General features: G+C 33.0%; 1 protein-coding gene and 1 long non-coding RNA gene across 3 annotated transcripts in view; both read right to left on the bottom strand.

Moving 5' to 3' along the window:
• LOC114335224 (FK506-binding protein 2) overlaps nucleotides 1-26,431 on the bottom strand; it is a 339,535-nt gene that overhangs the window by 237,018 nt on the left and 76,086 nt on the right. The gene's annotated exons all lie outside the window — the stretch shown is intronic.
• The window catches only part of LOC126892185 (uncharacterized), a 247,665-nt gene that overhangs the window by 145,474 nt on the left and 75,760 nt on the right, over nucleotides 1-26,431 (bottom strand). Inside the window, exon 2 of the long non-coding RNA XR_007700717.1 lies at nucleotides 20,376-20,407. This is a non-coding gene — a long non-coding RNA (uncharacterized LOC126892185). The remainder of the gene's footprint in view (nucleotides 1-20,375; nucleotides 20,408-26,431) is intronic.

A 26,431-nucleotide genomic window follows, 5' to 3' on the forward strand; every position in this document is an offset into this window, starting at 1 on the left:
TATTTTACTGAGCACAAATTGTTCGCAGGTACACCCAAGTAAGCCAATTTATTATTACTGTTCTTTATTATTAACAGTCAAATTTCTTTGCCCAAATTCTTTAAAATGATACTTATAGTATTTTTGTCAAAAAAAATATGTGGGCAGAAAAAAACTCCACCAAAAACATTCGCTTGTGCGCAGCATACATATTGGCTGGTATAGTCCTCCGGCCCGGGAGACATTTTGAAAATTTCATTTTGGCCCGCTCTTAAAAGTATTTGCCCACCCCTGCTCTACGGTATAACTAGAATAATGTATGAATAAAAGTTATGTTTACAAGCTTTGTTATCTAAATGGGAATTTTTTTATTAAACTAATAATAAGCTCAACAATGTGAAAACTACCTAATGTGGAAAACCGATAACGGACCATATTATAGTCCATATCACGTTTGTTTTTTCAAAAATGCGCTGTAGCGTCTGTTGTTCATGCTGCTCCCCAATCACTGTCATAAACCTTTCAACCGGTCGAGTTTGTGGAGAATTTCGGAGGTTATCTCCTCTCATAATATAAGCAAATTATTATATTTCAACCATTTCCCGAGTTCCGATCGAAAGGTAGGTAAAGCCAAAATACACGTAGTTTTAAAAGATACGCATCACCCAAAATTTTCGCTATTATTAACTATTTTCAGAAACTACTGTAATAAATCATTTACTGTAATAGACCATGAAAATATGGGAAAGAGTAATTGATAGACGGATACGTGAAGAGACCGAAATATCCGAGAATCAATTTGGCTTTATGCAGGGTAGATCAACAACAGATGCAATTTTCATTATAAGGCAGTTGATGGAAAAATACAGGAGTAAAGAAACAAACGCTCATATGGTATTCATTGATCTTGAGAAAGCATATGATAGAGTTCCTCGACAGATTCTGTGGTGGGCACTCAATAAGAAAGGAGTCCCTGGTGAATATGTAAAGATTGTGAGGAATATGTATCAGAGAGTAACGACTAGTGTTAGGACAGGTGTGGGAGAGACTGATAAATTTCATGTGAAAGTAGGATTGCACCAAGGCTCTGTGCTTAGTCCGTATTTATTCTCATTAGTTTTGGACCAGATAACAGCGAAGCTACAGGGTAACATTCCATGGTGCTTAATGTATGCTGATGATGTCGTGTTAGTAGGAAATAGTGAAAGAGACTTAGAACAAAAACTGTAAAAGTGGAGACAAGTTCTGGAGGAAAAAGGTTTAAAACTTAGTAGGACAAAAACAGAGTATTTGGAATGTTCATTTAAAGATGGAGCTACTACAAATAAAATGGTATCTCTGGATGGTGAAATGATTGTGAAAAGCAATAGTTTTAAGTACCTAGGATCGGTATTACAGAGTAATGGAGAAATAGATGGAGATGCATGCAATAGAATTAGGGCTAAATGGATGAAGTGGAAAGAAGCGAGTGGTGTGTTGTGTGACAGAAAAATTCCAATGAAGCTGAAGGGAAAATTCTATAAAACAGCCATAAGACCGGCTATGATGTATGGAACTGAATGTTGGGCAGTGAAAAAGAAAGAGGAACAACGAATGCATGTGGCGGAAATGAGAATGCTTAGATGGATGAGTGGAGTGACAAAGAAGGATAAAATTAGAAATGAGTATATTAGGGGAAGTCTAGGTGTGGCACCAATTGATGCCAAAATGAGAGAGCATAAGTTAAGATGGTTTGGTCATGTTCAACGTCGAGACGTTAATCACCCAATACGAAGAATAGCTGAAGTGCAGATTGCTGGAAGGAGTAGGAGAGGAAGACCAAAGAAGACCTGGGGGGAGACGATAAGGCAGGACATGTTGGTAAAGGGGATTAACATTAATATGACCCAAGATAGAATTGTGTGGAGAAATGCAATTAGGGAAGCCGACCCCGCATAGGGATAAGGCAAAGAGAATGATGACTGTAATAGATCATTTATTCAAAAAATATCATAACGTTGACGGATAGTTTTTGTTTTAAAAGAGATACTGCTTTTTTTAAATAAAAAATTTATTACTAATTGAAATGTATTTAAAAATTTTAATATCGATGTTGCACAGTGGTTCCAAATGCTGAAAACGTGGTCATGAAGTAAAATAAAAATTCCCCATTTAGGTATGGTCATGTTTATAGTTGCTTTCTCATACTATCGTAGAGTCATAATACGCAGCTATAAGGATCAGCTCTCAGGCACAAGTGAGCCATGTACCATGTTATTTTCGTCGACAATGAAAGTGAAAAAGAACGCGTATATTGGAAAAGCTGTAAAACATTTTGTAGTTTATCAATTTTATCGCTATAAAGCAAATTCTTCTTTTTCAAGTATGTACTAATGTAAGATAAAAGTTGACTAAAGATTTGATAACAATAAATGCATAATATTTTTTAATGAATAAGCAGTAAAAATATACTTGAAATAATCAAAATTTCGTAAAAATACATTCAAAAAGTACATAATTCTGCGATTAATGTGTATTAATCTCCAAATGTAGGCCGATATAATCAATTGATCGACCAAAAAAGAAGATGTATTTGGTGATTTTTGTGGTGACTTTCTTGGGTGTGAATCTGTGTTTTTAGTTTACTTCTCCTGGTTTAAAAACAAACCATAATATGAGATTGAACAGAAGATCAAAATTAGTTTTTATCGTTTCCTCTACTCATCTACTGGCTAATGTAATTAACTATGTAATAAAGTTGACGTAATCATCTGCAAATAAAACGACAAAGTAATATTTAATAAAAAAGCGCTCTAGTGCGAAAGACAACAGGAAACGGATGTTTATACACCTGGATCCCGCGTACCAAAAAAAAGTTGATTAATAGCAAGCTGAAAAATTGTTAATAGCTTAACGGTGTCCAGTCGGACAAACTTTGATGTATGGGAATACTGGAACAGGGGAAGTTTTAATTGTGGAACAGGTTAAAAATTTGGAACGTCAGACTACGAAAACGTTTCATGTAATTTGTCGGTCAGAACTTCCAATTGATTTGTTACCATTTCATTAAACTCTCATGAGAGTTTAATGAAATGGTAACACCGGTTTACCAAAGAATGCAAAAATCAGACTGGTGTTTATCACCAACTGGGCATTTTAATGAGTGGAACACGAAGAACATGTCAAATGACAGGAATCATGTTGGTTAGTAATAGCAGTCTGATTTTTTGCATGAGAGTTTAATGAAAGGGTAACAAATCAATTGGATGTTCTGTCCGACAAAATACAGGGGACGTTTTCGTAATCTGACGTTTCAAATTTTTAAACTGTTCCACAATTAAAACTTCCCCTGTTCCAGTGTTCCCGTACATCAGTTTGTCCGACTAGACACCGTTACGCTATTAACAAATTTTCAGCTTGCTATTAATCCAACTTTTTTTTTTAATCAAATTTAATATACTGTTAATATGGAACGAATAGATACTTTTGAACACCTTTATCACGTAAAATCTTTGTTTACATGCAGTGCATGTTTTATTTAAACTTAGTATAGAACTCTTTAGCGACGTATTAGTATAATATATGTATCGAAGGCCGATATGATCAACCAAAAAAGAAGATGTATTTGGTGATTTTTCTGGTGACTTTCTTGGGTGTGAATCTGTCTTTTTAGTTTACTTCTCCTGGTTTAAAAACAAACCATAATATGAGCTTGAACAGAAGATCAAAATTAGGTTTTATCGTTTCCTTTATTGGTTAATGTAATTAACTATGTAATAAAGTTGATGTAATCATCTGCAAATAAAACGACAAAGTAATATTTAATAAAAAAGCGCTCTAGTGCGAAAGACAACCGGAAACGAATGTTTATCCATGGAACTAGTAGAAATGTGCATTCATTACATTGTATCAACAATAGGATAATAATTTGAAAGCCGGTAAATGAACATATTTGTATGGCTTAATTATTTTCCATACTCTGTAAAGTAAACAATAATTAATTAACAGAACAGTGTATTTATGACAATGCTTTTATCGGGTCAATTACCCACTGCACACATAATAATTTGAAGAAGAAATTTTCTGAAAACCGGTGAAAATTGCGAATATAGTACGGTAAATTCAATGATCATACAGTGATCATAATTATTATATTGACGATAGTCAAACTTATGAAAGAAATCACCAAACTACCAAGAAAAGGAAAACAACGAAAAAAATACCAATTACACCGAGAGAACAATTTCTTTTCTCCTAAAACACCGATTTCTTTGGGCAATATTTCTTAAAAGTTAACATATCCTATTAACTTAAACACACCGGTTCACATATAAAGAAACGAGTTTTTTAAACACAACTCAATAATTTCTTATAGATAATTTCTTCAATACTAAGAAATGCATTAATGGTTACATTTAATTTTCTTATCCTAAAGTTTTTATTTCTTAAATTGAAAACTACAAATATTTTGCAGTATAAGAAATATAATGTTAAGTTAATCCATATTTATATTTGTGAACAAGAAATTTTCTTGCAATCAAATAAATATTTTAAACCACAAGAAATAATTCTTCAGAAATAGCCTCTGTAGTAACTGTGGTTATAAAATAAAAACTTTGTCATTAATGCCGAAATGTTACTTGCAAAGAGATTTTCTTCCACAAAAGAATTGCGCAGATTAACTATTTATGATTATTTAGTCGTCAGTGTTTGTCAAGATGGCGTGATATGTTCATGTTCATATAGATGGATGTTGGATTTATTGGTGTTCTTTAAAAATTAACGGATACTTTGAAGGTACGTACATATATAGGTATTAAATAAAAGTAATTGAGTAATTTCAGATGAAATAATAATATTGTTGCGTATCCGAATGGTTAAAAAAGAAACATAATAGTATCTTTATATGCTTTTTAGGTATAATGATTGACGACTCTGAAATAAAGGAGCTTATTATTCTAACTGGGAAATATGCCACAATTTAAAGCTGGGACAGAATGATATAATATATAGCTTCAGAACAATATTAAGAAAGGATTTATTAACCAACTGCGGGGCCTTCCAGAAATGGTAGAACTTCATACATGTAAGTACCTTTTTAAAAATGTGTATACTTATGTATCAACAATAATAGGTTCCTTGAATGCATCGTCTTCTAAAAAAATATACAATACAACGCTATATCAAACATGGCGGTTGTAACGCTGAGGATGTTTTCTGTTAATTTATTTGAGATAAAGAAATCAGTTAGTCTAAAAGAAATATATGCTTATGGTTAAGAAATGTTATTGCCGAAAACTGTGAATTAGTTAATATGTATTAAATGACTTATGTAGATGTAAACTAATAATACTTTCCCGTAATAAAATTCCTTAATGATTATGTATGCTGTCTCTTTTAGATTACTTATAAGAAAATTACATATTATTATGTCTGCTTCAATGTTTTACATTGGTTGTATTTTCCCTCTTGTTTTTGCTAAACAATGTTTATTGTGTGAGTTAATATTATAATTAATATTTCATTAACAAAAAGAAAAAAATAAACAAAGATGTGTAGGTTAAATAATGCCATGTTTGAACTAAATATGATTGATTATTATTAGTATTAATAGTTCTTATGTGGGGCCGTGTATTTGTTTTTTTTTGTATTTCCTAAATTTGTCAAAATTAATATCTATAGATATCTTTATAAAAAAAATTTTATTAAAGTAAGTTTACTCTTTCTACATAACGATTTTGTTTTAGTGAATTGCTGATATACAAAGTGCTATTAACAAAAGAAGGTGCCTCTCCATCCTTTTATTGTTGTGTAGAAGCCAGTGGTTTTAAGAGTGGAGAAAATATTTGTATGTAATAATAACGTTTTATATCTTGTTTTACTAATAAATAATGATTTTACCTTAACACAATGATTTATTTCGCCGTATGTAATATCACTTTATTTTCAAGAAATATTAACTTAACTCTAAATATACGTTTATCTCTGCGAAATATATTTCTTAACATTAAATACATTAATTATTAATAGTAAAATAATAATATTCCTCACTAAGAAATATTATTGCTCAGAAAGAATAGTTTTGTAATGTGTAGAAAATATATTTTTATGACTAATAAAATTAATTAACATCAAGTGTAATTTCTTTCTGATAAATGGGTTTGAAGTTTGCCAGAAAGTGATGGTTCAATCATGTTTAAGATATATTTCTTTGGCTATAGTAGAATTTATTTGAAATATTTTAGAAAATTATATCTTACATACAAAGATATATTTCTTAGGCAATATGCCAAGTCGATCTTTCTTAAATATTAATAAAGTTTCTTTATGTCAAGAATTTTTTTCTCTCGGTGTAGAGCGGCTCCAAGATAAAAGAAAAACGTAAGAAAAAGAACAGAAGAAGAAATACACAAGACATTGGGAATAATCACGACGGGGAACATAGAAGAGGAATGGGAACTAATACACACAGCCGTGATAGAAGCGGCAGACCTTATCATTGGGAAAGCAGAAAAAAAGAGAACACTGCCACCGAGAGAACAATTTCTTTTCTCCTAAAACACTGATTTCTTTGAGCTATCTTTCTTACAAGTTACCATATTATATTAACTTAAACATACCGTTTCACATATAAAGAAACGAGTTTTTTAAACACAACTCAATAATTTCTTACAGATAATATTTTTCAATACTAAGAAATGCATTAATGGTTATATTTTAATTTTCTTATCCTAAAGTTTTTGTTTCTTAAATTTAAAACTACAAATATTTTGCAGTATAAGAAAATATATGTTAAGTTAATCCATATTTATATTTGTGAACAAGGAATTTTCTTGCAATCAAATAAATATTAAAATAAAAATGTGTACCATTTTTATTCGGTTGCGATGCGAAGGCAGACCAATCTTACTTTTTAATTAGAATACGGAGTGCAGTCCAGTTCCTTTAACCGCGATTTTCTGCTCTTATTGGAGCTTCATCAGAAGGAACGTAGGCACTGTTCTCCATACTCCAACTAAATTGAATTGAGAGGTTTTCCCACACATCGCAACCAAAGTGATGATAATAGGTGGCAAGCGCCATCTGGCAATTGAAAGACGAAGCAAGTTTTCAATCCTAATAGTAAATTAATAATATTGAAAAATATTAAAAATCACTAAAAGATTTTTAAATTGAAAACTTATTGGAACATTTTCATGGTAACACCTCCAAGACTTCTATAATTTGCAAGTCATATGGATGCTGCAGTGAAGACGAAAGGGAAGGAATTCTACACCTTGCAATTCACATCCCCCGTCTGCAGCCGGCAAAGTTCCAACTGAAAAATGCACCTGGTTACTCTACGGAGTAATACGAAAAATAAAATAAAAATGTGTACCATTTTTTTTATTATACCAAATAAATATTTTTAACCACAAGAAATAATTCTTCAGAAGTACCCTCTGTAGTAACTGTGGTTATTAAATAAAAACTTTATCATTAATGCCGAAATGTTACTTGCAAAGAGATTTTCTTCCACAAAAGAATTGCGCAGATTCACTATTTGTGATTTAATCTCAGTGTTTGACAAGATGGCGTGGCATTAGTTCATTTTCATAGATGGATTTCCTGTTTGTTGGTTTTCTTTAAAATCTAAGGGATAGTTTGAAGGTATGTACATAGGTATTAAATAAAAGTAAATTGATTAATTTAAGATGTAATAATAATATTGTTGCATATCCGAATATGTAGTTCTAAAAGAAACATAATAGTATCTTTATATGAATTTTAGATACCTATATTGATGGACAACTCTGAAAGAAAGGATCTTATTCTAGCTGAGAAATAAGCCACAATTTAACTTAAAAAATGATTTTATTGACGTTTCGACTTCCACCTCGGAGAGAATAATATACCTATCTAATATAAAGCTTCAGAACAATATTGAAAGGAGCTATTAACCAACTAGGGGCTTCCATAAATGGTAGAACTGTATACAGGTAAGTTCCTTTATAAAAATTTGTATACATATGTATAAACTATAATATGTTTCTTGAACGTATCGTCTTCTATATACAATCCTACAATTCAACGTTATATCAAACATGGCGTGTGCTTTATTTGTCATAAAGAAATATTAGTTAGTCTAAAAGAAACATCTTAACGATTAAGAACTTATTTTATTGCCGAAAACTGAATAAGTTAATAGGTATAAAATAACTTAAGATGTAAACTAATAATACTTTCCTGTAACAAAATTTTTTAATGATTAGGTTTGCTGTCTCTTTTAGATTATATAAATAAATAAAATTACAATATATGTCTTCTTCAATGTTTTACATTGGATGTATTTTCTTCTTATTTTAGCTAAACAATGTCTATTGTGTGATATTATACAGATAAATAATTAATATTTCATATACAAAAAGAAACAAATTAACAAAGACGGTAGGATAAAAATAAAGCTATGTTTGAACTAAATATGATTGATTAGATACTATTTGTTGAAATGCCAAGAAATGTTTTTGGATTGTAGACTGTTTTACTGATACCTACCGTTCTTATACCAAAAAATTAATAGTTCTTATGTGGGCCCGTGTATTTGTTTTTTTTTGTATTTCTTTTTGTCAAAATAAGTATGTACTTATATCCTTATAAAATTTTTTATTAAAATAAGTTTACTCTTTCTCCATAACGGTTTTGTTTTAGGTAATTGCTGATATACAATGTGCTATTAACAAAAAGAAGAAAAAATTAAAGAAGTTGGATTTGCCTCTCCATCATTTTATTATTGTATAGAAGCCAGTGGTTTAAGAGTGGAGAAATTATTTGTATGTATTAATATCTAACGTTTTATATCCTGTTTTTATTACCTAATAAAGAATAATTTTACCTTAACAGAATGATTTATTTCGCCGTATGCAATATCACTTTATTTTTAAGAAATTTAACTTAATTCTAAATATACAATTATATCTGCGAAATATATTTCTTAACATTAAATACATTAATTAATAATGGTAAGGTAACAATGTTCATTACTAAGAAATATTATTGCTCAGAAAGAAGAGTTTTGTAATGCCAAGAAAATATATTCTTATGACAAATATAATTTCTTTCTGACAAATGGGTTTGCAGTTTGCAAGAAAGTGATAGTTCAATCATGTTTAAGATATATTTCTTTGCGTATGATAAGATATATTTCTTTCACTGCAAAGCGAGTTGAACGTAGAGATATTCAACATGCTGTATTTCCGGTAATTTTGTTCTTATTAATGTGAAAATTTCAGATAGTATTGTTGAAGTCATGTACTTTCATTTAAAAAAAAAAAAAATAAAAAATCGAAAATTTCGAAATGTTTAAACCATACCCCCTTAAATCTAACTTTTCTTGTATGACTATTCAATTCTAAATATATCGTAATTTATCTTGTCCGCTGAGGAATAACTCCCCGATTTACCAAATGGTAATTTATTTAAAAAAAATCAAATTACTGCCCTTTAGGCGCATTCAGATGGCAGATTCACTGCACTAACAACTTTCTATACCAATCAACATCTGAAACAACGTTTTGTCGCTCTTCACAGTAAAAGTTCATTGAATTTCCACGTATGTTAGTGAAAGGCATACGCAACCCGAATTGATGATGCATTGTTTTACTCTAATGTGTATACAACGTGCAAATTGTGTGCTGCTACGAGCACGTAAATAGCACAACTCTCTTTTTTTGTTTCTTCTTCAGTTACTCGGAACTTCGATTTGTCATAAGGGTAATAATAGAGCTTTGAGGGTCGTATATAAACGTACTGATGTAATTATTACGTTACGGATGAGAATATTTTGTACTTTTCTTTTGTTTATATGAATGTATTGATTTTGTAGCATAGGCGTAACCAGGGGGGTTCTGGGGGTTATAACCCCCGCCCGTTTGGATTTCTTCCCATTTCAGTTGGCCCACCTTTGGAATTTGCACTTTATGGCAATTACCACAAACAAATGATAATCTACATATTTTTATAAGTTCGCATATTAATTAATATTGCTTTTTTTATTAATATTTATTGAAATCATTACCCGTGATATTTTTATTTAGTTCAAACACTAATAATAAAAAATCGCTAAATAGTGGCCTTTGATCACTTACATCAACGTACATTGATTTTTTCATAATGATCTTAAAATCAGAGCTAGCTGTGCAAAAATATATCAAAACAATTTTGTCAATTAATGCCAAAAAGATTTTGTGATAATATAAAGCCTATTGGATAATATAAAGCCTGTTGGTCGAGATAAAATTATCAATGGAAATCGGTGGAGATGAAGTGATGGATGAGACAACATCAATTGATTTTTGAATTCTGGAAAATCCAATTCGGAAATCGCGAATATGCTTCAATTGTCACGGTACAGTGTAAGAAATATCAGAAGATACAAAACCTCAGGTTTTGGCATTACCAAACCTATAAATGCAGGAAAAAGTCAAATAAACGGAACAGATCAAAGGTAATTAAGACGCATTATAGTGAAAAAACGATGTGCAACTTATCTTGACGTGTTTTGTGAAGTAACCTCGTTGGAAGGCACGTTTTTAGATCAACATATCACCGAGAGTCCCACAAATTATTATTTGCTTACTTACAAATTAATTAAATAAAGTTAAAAAAATCAATATAAATTTCCACAAGGAAAAAGTTTTCCTGTAGTTGGCTGTATACCATGTGATACAAAAAACAATAAATCCTGTATAAAAGGTATATTTAAAAAACCCTTGAAAGGGCCACATCAATTCACATAACTAGTTTTCGACTGGTTTACCAGTCATCATCAGTGCACGTAAGCACGTAAGCCTTATTACTATATGTAAATAGTTAACAAAGCGTTATTTTAAATGGTAGGGGAGCAAAGTATGCTAAATGTGCAGTCACTCAAGCGCTTTGGGGACCTATTGGGTTGTGAAGAGTAGGCCCTAAAACCAAAAAAAGTTAAGTAAAGTTTTCCATTTTAGTGGGCGCTTGCCATTTTTTAATTTAATTTTCCATTTCCAACAACCGTTTCTTCCGATTATAACGCCATCTATCCACAATTCGAAAAAATGTTTCGAATAAAAGTTACTTACTTTTACGTAAGGAATCCAAATCTGCAATAAAAAATTAGGGCTTCCATTTCATATTTTAAAGTAACCCCCCACCTAACCTCCGTGGGGGTCGTGTTTGGTGCCATTCGATAGATTTTTCAAAAATATTGAATAAGTGTATTTTACAGTTTTTCGTTTTGATGATGTTCATTTCGCGAATTCTCGCGGGATTCGTATTTAAAATATTAAATTTACCCCCCCCCCCCTCCTCTCGGTGGGAAGTCGTGTTTGGTATCATTCGATAGATTTTTAAAAAATATTTAACACATATTTTTTAGTTTTTCGATCTGTCATTCATTTCGCGAAATATTCGCTTTTTTCTTGTGAAACTTTGGGACTCACCCATTTTCTTACGCTCGGCTCAAATCGTCAGATTTTTGAAATATACACTCTTTTGCATGTATAATACTTAACTTACCTTATCTTAATCTGACAATTTCGAGTTTTTTTAAGGATATATTTTTTTTCGGGCCCCCCTTAACGAACTCCCCTGTGTTAAGAGCCAATATATGGTAGAGGTACATCTGCAGGGTACCTGGTTTCTCACCATATAATAATCTGACGCGCTCGAGTAACTGCAAAAATCCCCGCTTGGGCTCCCCTACCACAATGTTGTGTATGCACAATTTGTTATCCAGGCTTAATCGCTTCTTTCTCTTTCCTGTTGGGTCAGTTCTTTGATGTATTTTCCTGTACTTTGCTGATGATGGCTCGTGTTGGGCCAAAACTTGTCCAATATCTAATATTTAATATTTAACTTTTTAATAAATTTTGTGGTACCTTCTTAGAGTTGAATATTTTGTTAAATCTAGACCACATCTGTGAACTATGGATACTTCCTTTTATTACATCGTTTTATTTTGAAAAAATTTTTCAAATTTTTTTCTAATTTAAAAAACGAAAAATTTTCAAATCGATTTTTCTAGAAAACGGTACATCCTACCGACTTAAAGCAAGAGTACATTTTAGTCCTAGATTACCTCAGAGTTTAGTAATACAGTGTAAAAAATACTGGATTTAAAAGTTAAAGACAAAAAAGATATGCAATAAAATAACCGTTGCTCTACCCAAAACGGACGCCTATGACCGGTATTAGAAATTCGTAATTGATGAAATCGATTTATCCCTGGAAAATAAATAGGCGTACCAGTTTTCATTTCTCTAAATAGAAGCGTTCTGAAAGTATTTAAAAAAGAATGTGTGTGTACTTTGTACGCACGTAAGAAGTTATACTTCTATTATAATATAACCTAACTTCATATTATGATTTCAATGAAATCAATATACCTATCTACTTTAACAGTTTTTTTGTATTGTATTTAAATATTAAATTAATTTTAGAAAGAACAAAAAAATACCAACAAAAAAAAAGGAATGACTTTGTCAGGATTTGAACAGGGGACCTCTCGATCCCTTTAGGCGAATGCTCTACCGATCAGCTACCACGGCATCATTTCTCGGACATAATTACGATCTCGGTGACAGATACTATAAATGAAAATAAACATTTTCAGTAATACTTATTAGGAGGAAGACAAATCCACAGACATAAAAATTATAATAAATATACACTGCGCGTCATAGAAAACGGGCACCCTAAAAAATGGGTAATTTTTGATGTCGCGTATCTCCTTAAACTGTTGTCCGATTTAAGTGATTTTTTGAATATGTTATAGCCTTATTCTTTGTCAATATCCCTGTAATAATATATTTGCTAAACAGGTAAATTTTCATTGTATACCGGGTGTACGAATCAAAGTTCGCAACACCCTGTGGAATATCCTAGCATTTATAAAATACTGAAATTAAATCCCGACTATAGCCTCAGGTTTTCTGAACATTCTGTTTTTTGATTCATTCTCTTATGTTGGATAATACAAAAGTTATGTACTTTAACAACTAGTCATGTTCTTCATAAGTATAGGTTGTGTGTAAGTAATTGCGACAAACTTTAAGGAGCAATTCTGCATGAAAAAATAATGACCGTTTGTTTTATAAACTTATGTCCGCAAATGCTTCGTTTACGAGACACGGGATGTTGAATTTTTTTTACAAACTTACGATTTATTTTATTGCGCTAAAACCGGTTGAGATATGCAAATGAAATTTGGTAGGTTCTAAGAGATAGTTATTGCGAATGTTTTGACTTGCAATCAAGAATTTTATATTCACTATTGGCGTGCATACGGGTAATATGACCGATTATATTATCCGTATGCACGCCAATGGTGAATATAAAATTCTTAATTGTATGTCAAAAAATGTGCAATAGCTACGTCATAAAACCCACCAAATTTCATTTGTATATCTCAATCAGTTTTAAAGCAATAAATAAATCGTTAGTTTGTAAGAAAAAATTCAACATCCCGTATATCGCAAACGAAGCATTGGCGGACATACGATTATAAAGCAAACTGCCATTATTTTTTAATGCAGAATTACCCCTTAAAGTTTGTCGCACTTGTTTAGAAACACCCTGTACTGAAAAAGAACATGGCTAATTGTTAAAGTACCTAACTTTTGTATTATCCAACATAAGCGAATGAATCAAAAAACAGAATGTTGAGAAAACCTGAGGCTATAGTTGGGCTTTAATTACAGTATTTTATAAATGCTAGGATATTCCACAGGGTGTTGCGAACTTTGAGAAAAAAACACAGTTTGATTCGTACACCCGGTATACATACAATGAAAATTTACCTGTTTGGCAAAAATATAATTACAGAGATATTGACAAAGATTAAGGCTATAAGATATTCAAAAAATCACTTAAATCGGACAACAGGTTTAGGAGATACGCAACCTAAAATATTACCCATTTTTTAGGGTGTCCGTTTTCTATGATGCGCTGTTTATTTACTAAAAACACTAATAATATATTCTTTTCACGCACACCTTATTTGCGCTACATAACTTAAAAGATGTAGCGACTATTTTTTAATACCATGCTGTCCGTGTGCGCATGCGCCAGGAATGTAAAAATGCACCCTCGAGCCTAAAGAAGTATAACTTCAAAAAATAATTACAAGACTCCATCTTTAAAGAGCTGTAGCTCCCTTAGGAAGCATTTTCGGACTGGATGAATTGGGTTGAATTATCTTAAAATTATCTAAGGAATCACAGGTCTTCGTTTGCCGGGAGAGTTTCTAGATACCCTGTATAATTTCTATTTATTTGCTTTTTCCAATTTTTGTTTTATTTTGTGTCTAGCATCTATTATATTGATGTGAAAAAATTGATTTTTCCTTTATATTGGTTTTGTACTTTCTTGAATGCAAATGCCACAGTAAATATGCAAATTTCTTGAATGGTTTTAAATTCAAAGAATCTTTCCCGATTAAAGGTACGGAAAGAGGCGTAACAGGCAATCCGTTGACAAGACGTTTTAATCCTGTTTCTCTCTATCCGTACAAACTTCCTCATGTTCCACCACGAATTTCTCCTTTATAACTACTGCTCGCTAATTTCATCAAAGTAACGTAAACCAGGTTAAAAAGATAGATGACGCTTTACAGGTATTACACCCTAAGTAAAGGAAATTAAATGAGCACCTTGCGTTAGGAGTGGACAGTATTGGACTCGCATCAAAAGAAATATATTTAAAGTGATTCAATAAAATTGTGTTTTGACTAGGAAAGTTTTGGGGTAGTTCTGATTTCTTTCATTATATATGGATTTTGTGCTGCTGAATCCGAATATGAGGTTTGCGGACAAAATTTCTTGCCGGAACATTGAAAAAATCGCAAAAAAGCGAAAAATTCCAGCTTTTTCCGCTTTTTGCTCAAATCTCGAATACTATTAACTTTTAGTAAATGGTCTGTTAACAGAAATTAAAGTACTTAAAATTATCTACAAATATCACTATTTACTTTTTTTTCAGACGACCGTTCGGTCTAAAGTACAATTGAAAATTGCCAATTTTTAACGGTCTCGGCAAAACCTACTTTTTACATTCCAAAACTTAATTTTTTATGAGAATGCTCTTAGTCCGTCCTAAGAGGCCGGAAATGTCTCTGCTTTTCCTTTAGAGCCACAGAAGATCAGGCACAGATGGAGTCACAGTTTCAGTTGGTGTGAACATTTCCTTCGGATCTGTTATCTTGATTTCTGATAAAACTTGAGGTTTTGTCCTTTTAAAATGAATTAGTTGAACAGCTCCCTGACTTCCATAAACCTCAGGCGCGGGTTTCTTTTTTATCCGAGGAATGGATTGCTTAGGTGCTACTGCATGTTTTGGTGCAATACAAAAAATGCCACATATGACGTGAAAAGTGTGGTATTCGTCGATTGCATGTACGTTAAAATCAGCGTTGTGTCAATTGTGCTGTGTAAAGCACGGCAGGTCAATTTTCTGCGGATCGCCTGCGAATGCTGACACTTCCAGGCGAACAGCTTCTGTATACATAGGATGAACAAAACCCCAAAGAGGAAACTACATCAACCTATTTTCTTGAGCCGTACTTTTTGTAGAGAAGACGGCCAACACTGCAAGGAATGGTGAGACCAACTATCTGGGCCTTACTGCCGCTACAAGACTTTGAGCAAGCGCGTTGCTTATCTGGAAGTGTCAGCAATCGCAGGCGATTCACAGAAAATTGACCAGCCGTGTTTTACACAACAGGTGTACGAAAACGCTGATTTTAACCCTGTCTATGACAGGCCTTAATTTGCATGTTGGTCCCTCAATCACAAAGGTTTTTCCATGCTTAGAATTGCCTTATATATACGTAGCATATAAATACACAAATAAATGACCAAAACATGTTTTTTAATGAGTTTTTTTTAACCAACTTAAACGTTTTCTTTTCAAAAGTATACATCAGAGAGCAAAACCAACTTGAAAAAATGTAACTAACTTAAAAAAAATAATGTAATGTAAATTAACATTAAAAGTTTTCTTTTGTGTGGTACTCCTCAAAACATGACACTACGCAAAGGCCGACTCCGCATCTTGCACACATGTATCTCGATTCGCTTCTTTTTTTCTGGTCTTTTCTGTGGCTACAAACGCTTCACCTTCTAGCAGCTACCTATAATCGTTGCCACCAGTGCTACAATATAGCATATATCTAAAATATGTGAACAAATATATACGGCAATGGGTCCGCATGACCTGTCTTAGGTGCCAACATTTTGAGGCTTTGGGAACAATAATCTAACATTTTCCGACATATTACTACGGCATTGGGACACCAATGAGTCTAAAATTTTATAAGCAACGCATATTTTCGGCTTTGATAAATTGAGACCATAACACCTTGTACGTATATGTATATACGGCGGCTAGGAACACAGACCCACTTTTTCAAAAACATATATATGCAGCGTTTTGACAGAAAGGGTTAATACATAAATCGACGGATACCACACTTTTTACGTCATGGGTGGCATTTCTTGTATTGCACCAAAACATGCAATAGCTCCTAACCAATCCAATCCTCGTCTAAAAACTAAACCCGCACCTGAGGCTTATGGAAGTCAGAGAGCTGGTCAACTAATACATTTTGAAAGGACAAAACCTCAAGGTTTATCAGAAATCAAGATCCGAAGGGAATGTTCACACCAACTGGAACTGTGACTCCATCTGTACCTGATCTTCTGTGGCTCTAAGGGAAAAGCAGGGACATTCTCGGTATTTTAGGATGGAATGGATTCATGGAAGCTGCGAGAAGAGACATCCTATATTCATATTATGAACTAACATTTATTATTTGTACAGAAAACTAGGAGAAATTTATCAAATGACAGCATTCTAATAAAAACTAAAGTTTTGGAATGTAAAAAGTGGATTTTGCCGAGACCGTTAAAAATTGGCAATTTTCAACTTGCACTTTAGACCGAACGGTTCGTCTGAAAAAAAAAGTAAATAGTGATGTTTGTAGTTAATTTTAAATACTTTAATTTCTGTTAACAGACCATTTACTAAAAGTTAATAGTTTTCGAGATTTAAGCAAAAAAGCGGAAAAAAAATGAAATTTTTCGATTTTCTCGCGATTTTTTCAATGTTCCGGCAAGAAATTTTGTTCGCAAACCTCATATTCGGATTCAGCAGCCCAAAATCCATATATAATGAAAGAAATCAGAAATACCCCAAAACTTTCCCACTAGGTAGCTCGTAGAGTACAAATTGACTGAATCAAAGTAAGGGAACTAATAGTAATATAATCAAAAATTTATTAAAAATTTCTTTATAAAAGGTGCATATATAAAAAAGAGACTTTTACAGTTTCCTACCCAATTTGCATTAACTTCTACATAATAGCGACTTTGTCGATAATTCGTCTCTATTTGTAGATTTTTCAACTGCGAACATTATGGAGGTAAGAAAGATGGATATCGTGTGTTCCTTAACTGTACTTAAAATAAAAACGAGCTAACAAATGTTCACATAAAAACATTTTACTAAAAAATAGAGTTCGCACTCAATATTTTTTTTCTTAATTATGGGGACCAAGGAAACATAATCTACCACTCGGTTTTATCTCAAAACTTCTTCTTCATCCTTCTTGTATGTAGGCATTAGAGCTTCTTCAATATTAGCCTGATGAAATTGTTTAAGTTATCGCACCATCTTTTTCTTGGTCTGCCAATTTTCTTATCTCAAAACAAAATTTAAAAATATTGTAGCACTAATTTACGTAAAATCAATAATAGACCAGAGCGCATCTGTAAAAATATTAGTACATTTGGACGTTGAGAGGTGACTCAATTTTTTTTGCAGAAATTGCTTGAAAATAAATCAAATAATAATAATTGAGTAATCCTCCCTCTCAAAAAGGTCCGGAACATTGTTTAAATAATCAAAATGTCAAAAAATTAAGGAAAAATTCGATCTTTTTCTTGGTTTTTTGATTATAACTTTAAAAGTATTCATTTCCGAGAAAAGTTGTATTGACATAAAAGTTGCGTAGTTAAATTTCCTACAATACAGAATTAGTTAAAAATTTAAAAAATAGTCACCCTTGTTGCAAAATAGCAATAATTGCGAAAAAACCATACAAAAACAAGTATTCGCATTTTACGTTTTTCAACCATTAATGCTACAGTTAGGACCTTCATATTTCACCCACAAAAACTTATGATACAGCAAAACAATACTGTAAATTTCATTAAGATCGGTTCAACAGATTGTGCAAAATAAATTTTGCAATCCAGCTTTCGTAAAAAAAATTCATTTTTTCAAAATGTTACAGGACTGAAAATAAAGCAGATAGCAAGTTGAAATTTTTTTTGCGTATAGAAGTCTACTGTACCTTTCATTTGCAATTTTGTAAAATTAAAATAAATTAACACCACGGCGTCAGGAATTTTTTTAAATAAACATTAATTATTGTTGCTACGCGCAGGACAGCGGATAGTTTGATCTGATTGGGCATTCCAATGACCTTTGATAATGATTGATACATTTTAATTTTTATTAAATTTCGATATAAATAAATAAAGTTTATTGCAAAATAAAAACACATACTCTATCCTTTGAAATAACACTTTTATTAGCAAAAACTTTCTTTGTTCATATATTTTAACTTAAAAAATAAAAGTTTATTATTTTTAAACATATGCAATTTTTTAAACAATATTTCACAAACAATAATAAAATAAGTTTGGTTTTTGTGGAATTAAAATATTAAAATACAACAAAATATAGAGTAAGAAAATAATATATTAGATAAAGATTGGAAGAAATTTTGGTGGAAATCAACTTGTGTGAATCGAACACCGCTGTCCTGCGCGTAGCACCAAAAATTATTGTTTATTTAAAAAATTTCCTGACGCCGTGGTAATTAATCGATTTTAATTTTGCAAATTGCAAATGAAAGGTACAGTACACTTCTATAAACAAAAAAAAGTCAACTTGCTATCTGCTTTATTTTCAGTCCTGTAACATTTTGAAAAAATAAATTTTTTTTGCGAAAGCTGGATTGCAAAATTTATTTTGCAAAATCTATTGAACCGATCTTATTGAAATTTACAGTATTGTTTTACTGTATCATAATGTTTTTCTGGGTGAAATATGAAGGTCCTATGTGTAGCATAAATGGTTGAAAAACGTAAAATGCGAATACTTGTTTTTGTGTGGTTTGTTCACAATTATTGCTATTTTGCAACTAGGGTAACAATTTTTTAAATATTTAACCTATTTTACGTTATAGGAAATTTAATTATGCAACTTTTATGTCAGTACAACTTTTCTCGGAAATGAATACTTTTAAAGTTATAATCAAGAAACGAAGAAAAAAATCGAATTTTTCCTTAATTTTTTGACATTTTGATTATTTAAACAATGTTCCGGACCTTTTTGAAAGGGAGGATAACTCAAATATTATTATTTGATTTATTTTCAAGCAATTTCTGCAAAAAAATTTGAGTCACCTCTCAACGTCCCTCTCAAAACAGATGCGCCCTGGACTATAATTACATTTAACCATTGTCTACTCATTTTACCTACTTGTGTGTGCTACTTAGTACCATGGAGTCGAAAGAAAATGGTGGACAAATTTCTGTAACAAATTCAGTTGCTACGCTCTGGTAGTAAAATAATTTTTACCTTCAAAAGGTGTTTTTATCTACCGAATATACAGTAGAACCCCGCAAATCCGAACCCCGCTAATCCGAACGTTCGGCAAATCCGAACCAACAGAACTAGAAAAAAATTGAAAAATTCACAACAAAAACTTGAAAATATGTTTATTATACAGAGTAAAACCAGAAAATTGAACAATGTAGGATTAATAGGACTTTGAAATTTAAAATTTCTTCAAAACGAATATGTACTTTATCCGTAGTGCTAGTGCTTATAAAGGTTAAATATTATAAACTTACTTCGGTTCCCTTGCAGTCAACTTAAGTCCAAAAATATTGTCCAGGCTCTTGCGAGAACGTTTTGCGACTCAAAAGCAACGACAACGAAAGCTTTGAATTATTAGTTTTCGGATAATCCGAACTTTTCGGAATCCGAACAGGCTGTCCCCCCAATTAGTTCGGATTTGCGGGGTTCTACTGTAGTTGTCCCCCGAACCCTGATAGTCGTGGCAGTTTAATATGAGCAGCATAATTTGAATGCAGTTAGTATGAATTTAGAATCCATCTAGTGTGGACTCCGCTTTAAATTTATAGTAAGATCGCCATTCTAATTTATTGTTCATCTTCGTCCAAAAGGTTTTAATTTTACAAGGGTATTTTAAGTTAAGAATACCTAATTAAGAATTATTAATGTATTGTAAATTTGTAGTACAACTCGCAAGAAAATTTTACTGGATGAATCACTAAGAGAGCCTATCAACAACAAAATTAGATACTCACTATTTTTCAGCAGCGTTTAAAATTGGTCTTACCTGAAAAAAAAAATAATAATTTAAAGTACTTATTAAAGTTCCTATATGTAAAGTATAAATAAAAACTTTTACCAATTTAATTAAAATACAATACAAGAAAATTATAATTTGAACCATGTTGTAAGCATGAAAGTCACTTGCTATATGAGGCCCTGAGAGCCAGATCATTTTCTTTGATTATGTAAAGTAAGGTTCAAATCAGTTAAGCCACTCTGGCTCTTATGTCTCATATTCATGATATACCCATGTAATAACCGCGGTAAAATAATAATAATATATCACAGAAGACCTATGTGACCCTCTTTGCCGCATGGGTAGCCCCATCCTCTTCAGTTCTGTCCTTTAGTCATCTCGGTATATCTACCCTTGCTTCTATAACTTGACAGAAAGTATAGTCTACCGACACCAATCTAGCAGTCCACGTCAGAGTAATACTGACGGACGATGCATGCTGCTTGTATATTATTTATAAGAGATTTTTCGAGTGTTCAGTACTGCCAGGTCCAGAGTACCCACCCAGTCGGTCAGTATCCTGTCGCGAGTGTCGGTGATAGGAGATTCCCACTCCGCTGATTTTGCATTAAAGTCTCCCAGCACTACGCATTCTCATGTATTCCCCACTTCCTGCATGATCTCGTCCATCTTCCTCTCATACTCGACTACCGTCATGTTTAGAAACAGAACAGCAGATCAGCCGCACCCTCTCCATCCGGACCATCACATATCTTTCTTTCGGCTTAATTTCATACACTCGCAGCTTCCTATTGTAGATTCGTACGGTAGCCCACAAAACATCCACTTTTCCTTACCAATGTTCTTTTCTACGACGGCATGTGCTAATCTTGCCGTTTCTACGTTGGTTTGGAGAACCCTGAGCTCTCGGATCTTGTTTCCTATGTTTGTCATTTTTTAGCCTTGGACTTCCTTCACGCTCCTTTTAGTACTGTTTCCGCTCGCGCTCTCCTACTGGAACTAGTCCTTAGTGGTTCTTACTTTCAACCAATTGGTCGAAGTTTGGACATCTTCTTGACATGCCTAGTCCCATCGGAGTTGAGGCATCTCGTTGCAGTCCAACGCTATGTGACCCTCTTTTCCGCATCGATAGCAATATCCTCTTCTGTTCTGTCCTTTACAGTGCCATTTCTTGTGTGTAAAGTCCAAGAATCTCAGATATCTCAGATAATTCTTAGGATCTGTTCTTTCCATCGTGGCACTCATTTCATCTCTCTTACTTCGCCTCGTGTCTCGGTCCAGATTTTTTACAATGTCGCATACCTGCACTTTACCTGCTGCTTCTTTTGTGGTCTTTTGGATCCCCTCCGTTGTTTTAAGTGGATTTCCTACACCATGATTCTTCTTTTCACGATGACCCCTTTTTCCTCAACTCTTGACACGCATGTGTAACCAGAGAGGAGTATCTTCACTTCCTCCGCCATTTCCCTTCGTCCGCCCAGCTCCAGTGATATTCCTTGGTTTATGGTCTGTCAAGGTTGACTAATTAATGCGATCTACAAATTTGCCATCATCATCATCATTGGCTCGACAGCCCTTTCTGGGTCTTGGCCTGTTCCAGGATTCTTCTCCACTCTGATCTGTTTCGTGCCTTTTTTCTCCAGATTTTTATTTTTAAGGTTTTTATATCATTTTCTATTTGTTCTAAATATCTCAGCTTCGGTCTTCCTCTTGTTCTTTTTCCTACTGGCATCTGTTTGAATGTTTTGTTTGGTATTTCGCCTTCTTCCATTCTTTTTACATGTCCCATCCAACGCAGTCGTCCTATTTTAATGAATGTTATGATATCCGGATCCTGGTATATTTCGTATAGTTCAAAGTTGTACCTTCTTCGCCAAATTCCATTTTTTTGTGCCCTTATATATGTGTCGCAAGATTTCTCTTTCAAAGGTGGCTAGCAATGTTTCCTCTCTTTAGTGAGTGTCCAGGTTTCTGAGCCGTATGTGAGTACCGGTCTTATTAAGGTTTTGTATATTTGGCATTTTGTTTTCCTTGCGACGTTGTCTGATCTTAGTTGCCGAATTAAGCCATGGTTAACTTTTATTGGCAATAAATATTCGGCTCTTCACTTCCTCTGCTACGTTATTATCAGATGTGACTAGGGATCCCAAGTATGTAAAATTTTTTACCCCCTCAATGTTGTATTCTCCTATTGTTATATTTTGTGGCTGCCTTTACAGGCTCTACAAATTTTTATTTAACTTAATATTGTCGCCACTTTATTAGGTTGATTTCTGAAAGAAAGCATTGAATGATAAAAATTTTTCCAGTAAAAACTAATTAGTAACTTCTGCACTGTAAAATCCGACCCTGCAACATGTAAGAACTTTATAAATCGACAAAAACCGACACCAATCTAGCAGTCCACGTCAGACTAATAATGACGGACGATGCATGCTGCTTGTATATTATTTATAAGAGGTTTTTCGAGGGTTAAACTGGGGTGGGCGATGAAATGTTCCTTCATAAAAACAGAATTAGGGGAGAAACGCTGACTGCCCATTTGATTGACAACTCGTGGATAATTTGATGGGCGCTATATTTCACAGTATTACATCCCTGTAAGAAGTAATTTTTTATAGAGTATATAAAGAGACTTTTTCATTTCCTTGTTTTTGTTCTTTATCTCAACTCTTCAAGCAGTCTTTAAAAATATTCCTTCCATTTTTTCAAAATTGTCATTTCTAATTTTTCAAAATTATCACTAATTATCCCCATTTTTATCCTAGTAAATTTGTTGAAATTGGAATGAGTTATTAGTTTCTAAAAATCATCTTTCTTCTGTTGTTATGGTCTGTTGTTTGTTGCATTTTCCCTCCTCCTGGGCCTCCCCTTTCGTCTTTTTCCCATTTGTTCTCCTCTGTTTATGTGGGCATCAACACGTTTGGTGTGTGGGCTGTTGAGCCATACCGGTACACAATACTCTGCAACGGGATACACGAGTCCCAGCGCTGTCGACCCAGTGTAGTCGTTGAGGAACCCCATGTGGTACCGCATAACTTTTGTAGAATATTGTTCCGTGTTCCAAGTTTTGCAGTCGTCTTCGCAAAATGTTATTTAAAACTTAGCGTTCTATCCAGTGTCACACCTAGATATTTTGGGTATTTAGTGTGATTGAGGATTTTGAGTATTTAGTCTGTCTTCAAAGTGGTTTTTTAATTCGTAATTAACCAATCTGTTGTTTAAATGAAAGCATGATAAATGAAGCATGATACTTCCGTCTTGGAGGTATTGGGCTGTAATCTCCAGTGACGGAAATATCTCCCGAGGGTAACCAGGTCGTTTGTTAATATTTGATCAGTAGTCTCCAATTCTTCATGGCTCGTAGCAAGTGCCCAGTCATCTGCATATCCGCATTTCTTTGATGTGGTTTCAGGCATGTTTGCTATCTTTTTCTATTAGCCTTGCGACATCCAATATTGGACATAGGCCTCCCCTTCGCTCCTGCATCTTTCTCTATCCTGAGCCATGTGCATCCATTTTGAGCCTGCTTGATGTTTTAGGTCATCTACCCATCTCATCTGTGGTCTTCCTCTCTTTCGTTTATATGTCCATGGTCTCCACTCTGTAATAATTTTATTCCATCTTTCGTCTTTTTGTCTAATCGTATGACCAGCGAATTTCCATTTTAGTTTAGCTGTTTGACGAGTAGCATCTTTAACTTTTGTAATATTTCTTACCCTGGAATTCCTTTTTCTATCTGACAGTCTTACGTTGATCATTTGTCTTTCCATTGCTCTTTGTGTTTTCGCAATTCTGTCCATATTCGCTTTTGTGAACGTCAATGTTTGACATCCATATGTAAGGACCGGAAGAATACATTGGTCGTAGATTTTTGTTTTTAGATATTGAGGGTATTTTTTATTCTTCAATATGAAGCTGAGCTTACCAAACGAGGCCCACGCTAACTTCGTTCGTCTCTTTATTTGTTTATATGTTTGCTATATAAAGGCTAAAGAGTAGAGAGGCCAGCACCGATCCTAAATATAAATACATATAATCTGATATACATATGAAATTATGCGTGTATTACATATATGAAATTATTAATATAACTTCAGAGTTGCGTGGCCTATATGTTTTTAGCTTGCTGGTTCAAGTGGATATTAGATAGGGATTATGATATACACATCAGAAGTCACTGTTTCGTCACTCGGGCATAGGTCAACGTCACATATGCCCGTTTCACACGCGGTTGCTTATCGTATGAGATTTAATTATTTTTAACTGATTAGCTTTTTGTCTATATCGGACTAGCATCTCATATTATTTCATACAGAGAAAAGCGTTTGTTCAGCGATAATTAAACCAAGAGAAAGATTCGCGCTAATAGTTCAATTCAAAAAAAGGTTCGCGTTAATAATAGTTGAACCAAGAGAAATGTTCGCGTACTAATTGAATGCAGGGGCGTCATTTGATATGAAAATGACTGAAATTTACAAAAAATAATCAATTTTCATCATTACATCATATATAATATATTGTATATATAATGCTTGCCCCCCCCCAATCAAAATTTCAAATGACGCCCCTGATAGAATGTGTTTTCTTTGAATGCTAATACAAGAAAGGTATATGCAATATGCACGCCTGGTGCCTTTGCTTGTCAATAGTCAAGAGAGACAGAGAGAGTGTTCGAATGACCGAATATGTACAATTTCACTAGATAAATATACAAATGAGATTATGAGATTACAATTATGAGATTTATTTATTTATTTATTTACTGAAATATACATCCACCAGGTATAAACCCATAAAGGTGTACATAAGAAAACTACATTGACTGAACAGTTGATGACAAAATATAAAATAAAATAAAGAATAACCAAAAATGTTTATGTTGTTAATACACATACACAATAATAATAAAACAAAGACCTTAATAAAGAAAAATAACATGCCATCAATTCGATAAGCTATTGCATATTTCGCGTTTAAAGATGTTAAAACTAAGAAAAAAATGTCCACAGATCTTAAGTTATTTACACTTCTGCACATACTTTTTATCGGACAATAGAAATTATGTTGCGAATTAGGCACCGAAATATGAAAAGTTACACTTGAACTTGATACAGCTCGTGGTACATTAAAGTCTATAAGGCTAAGCAAAACATCGCTATTAATTAGGCAATTGACAATTTTGAAGATGAATATTAGGCCGTTTATTCACGCTGCTTACGCAGTGAATGGAATCCAAACTCAGAAAGGAGTAAAAAGTATAGCTGTAGCCTCTAACCGGATATCTGTTATATGTTTTGAGGTAACAATATCTTAAGAATCTTTTTTGAACAGATTCAAGATTAGAGACAAGTTCAGCATGATTAGGATTCCATACCACGCTGCAGTAATTAAGTTTACTACTAACTAGTCCAAAATATAAACTACGCAAAGCTTCAACAGACGTTACATCTCTGCAGCTTCTGATAATATATCCTAAAGATTTGGTTACTTTAGAGCCCACGGTATTAATATGAGTTGAGAATGTTAATTTACTGTCAAATATAACACCAAGATCTTTAAACTCTGAGGTAGAAGACAGTAAAATGTTGTTGACCTTATAATCGAAATGTATGTTATTGATCTTTCGGGTATAGGACATTACTTTACATTTCTTTATATTTAAGGATAATTGATTATTGAAACATTATTCATTAATGGCAGAGATATCCTGTTGAAGCTTAACGCAGTCGTAAATATGGTTAATTTTGCGAAATATTTTTATATCGTCCGCATACAATAGTGTTTCAGAGTCTACGATGGAGCAGATATCATTAACAAAAAGGAGAAACAAAGGAGATGTCAAGAATGCAGCTCAAAGGATTAATTATGTGCAATTGAGGCATGTACATATTATATGAAATTATTAATACAATTTTAGAGTTGTGTGGACTGTATGTTTATAGGTTGTTGGTTTAAGGTGGATTCTTCTCTTCTTCTTTTTGTAATAGGACTATGTCCTGTTTCTTCTGTTACAGTCTTTGCTGCGATCCGGAGCTCCAACTCTCGTAC

Source organism: Diabrotica virgifera, chromosome 9, assembly GCF_917563875.1.
Source record: "Diabrotica virgifera virgifera chromosome 9, PGI_DIABVI_V3a".
NCBI lineage: Eukaryota > Metazoa > Arthropoda > Insecta > Coleoptera > Chrysomelidae > Diabrotica > Diabrotica virgifera.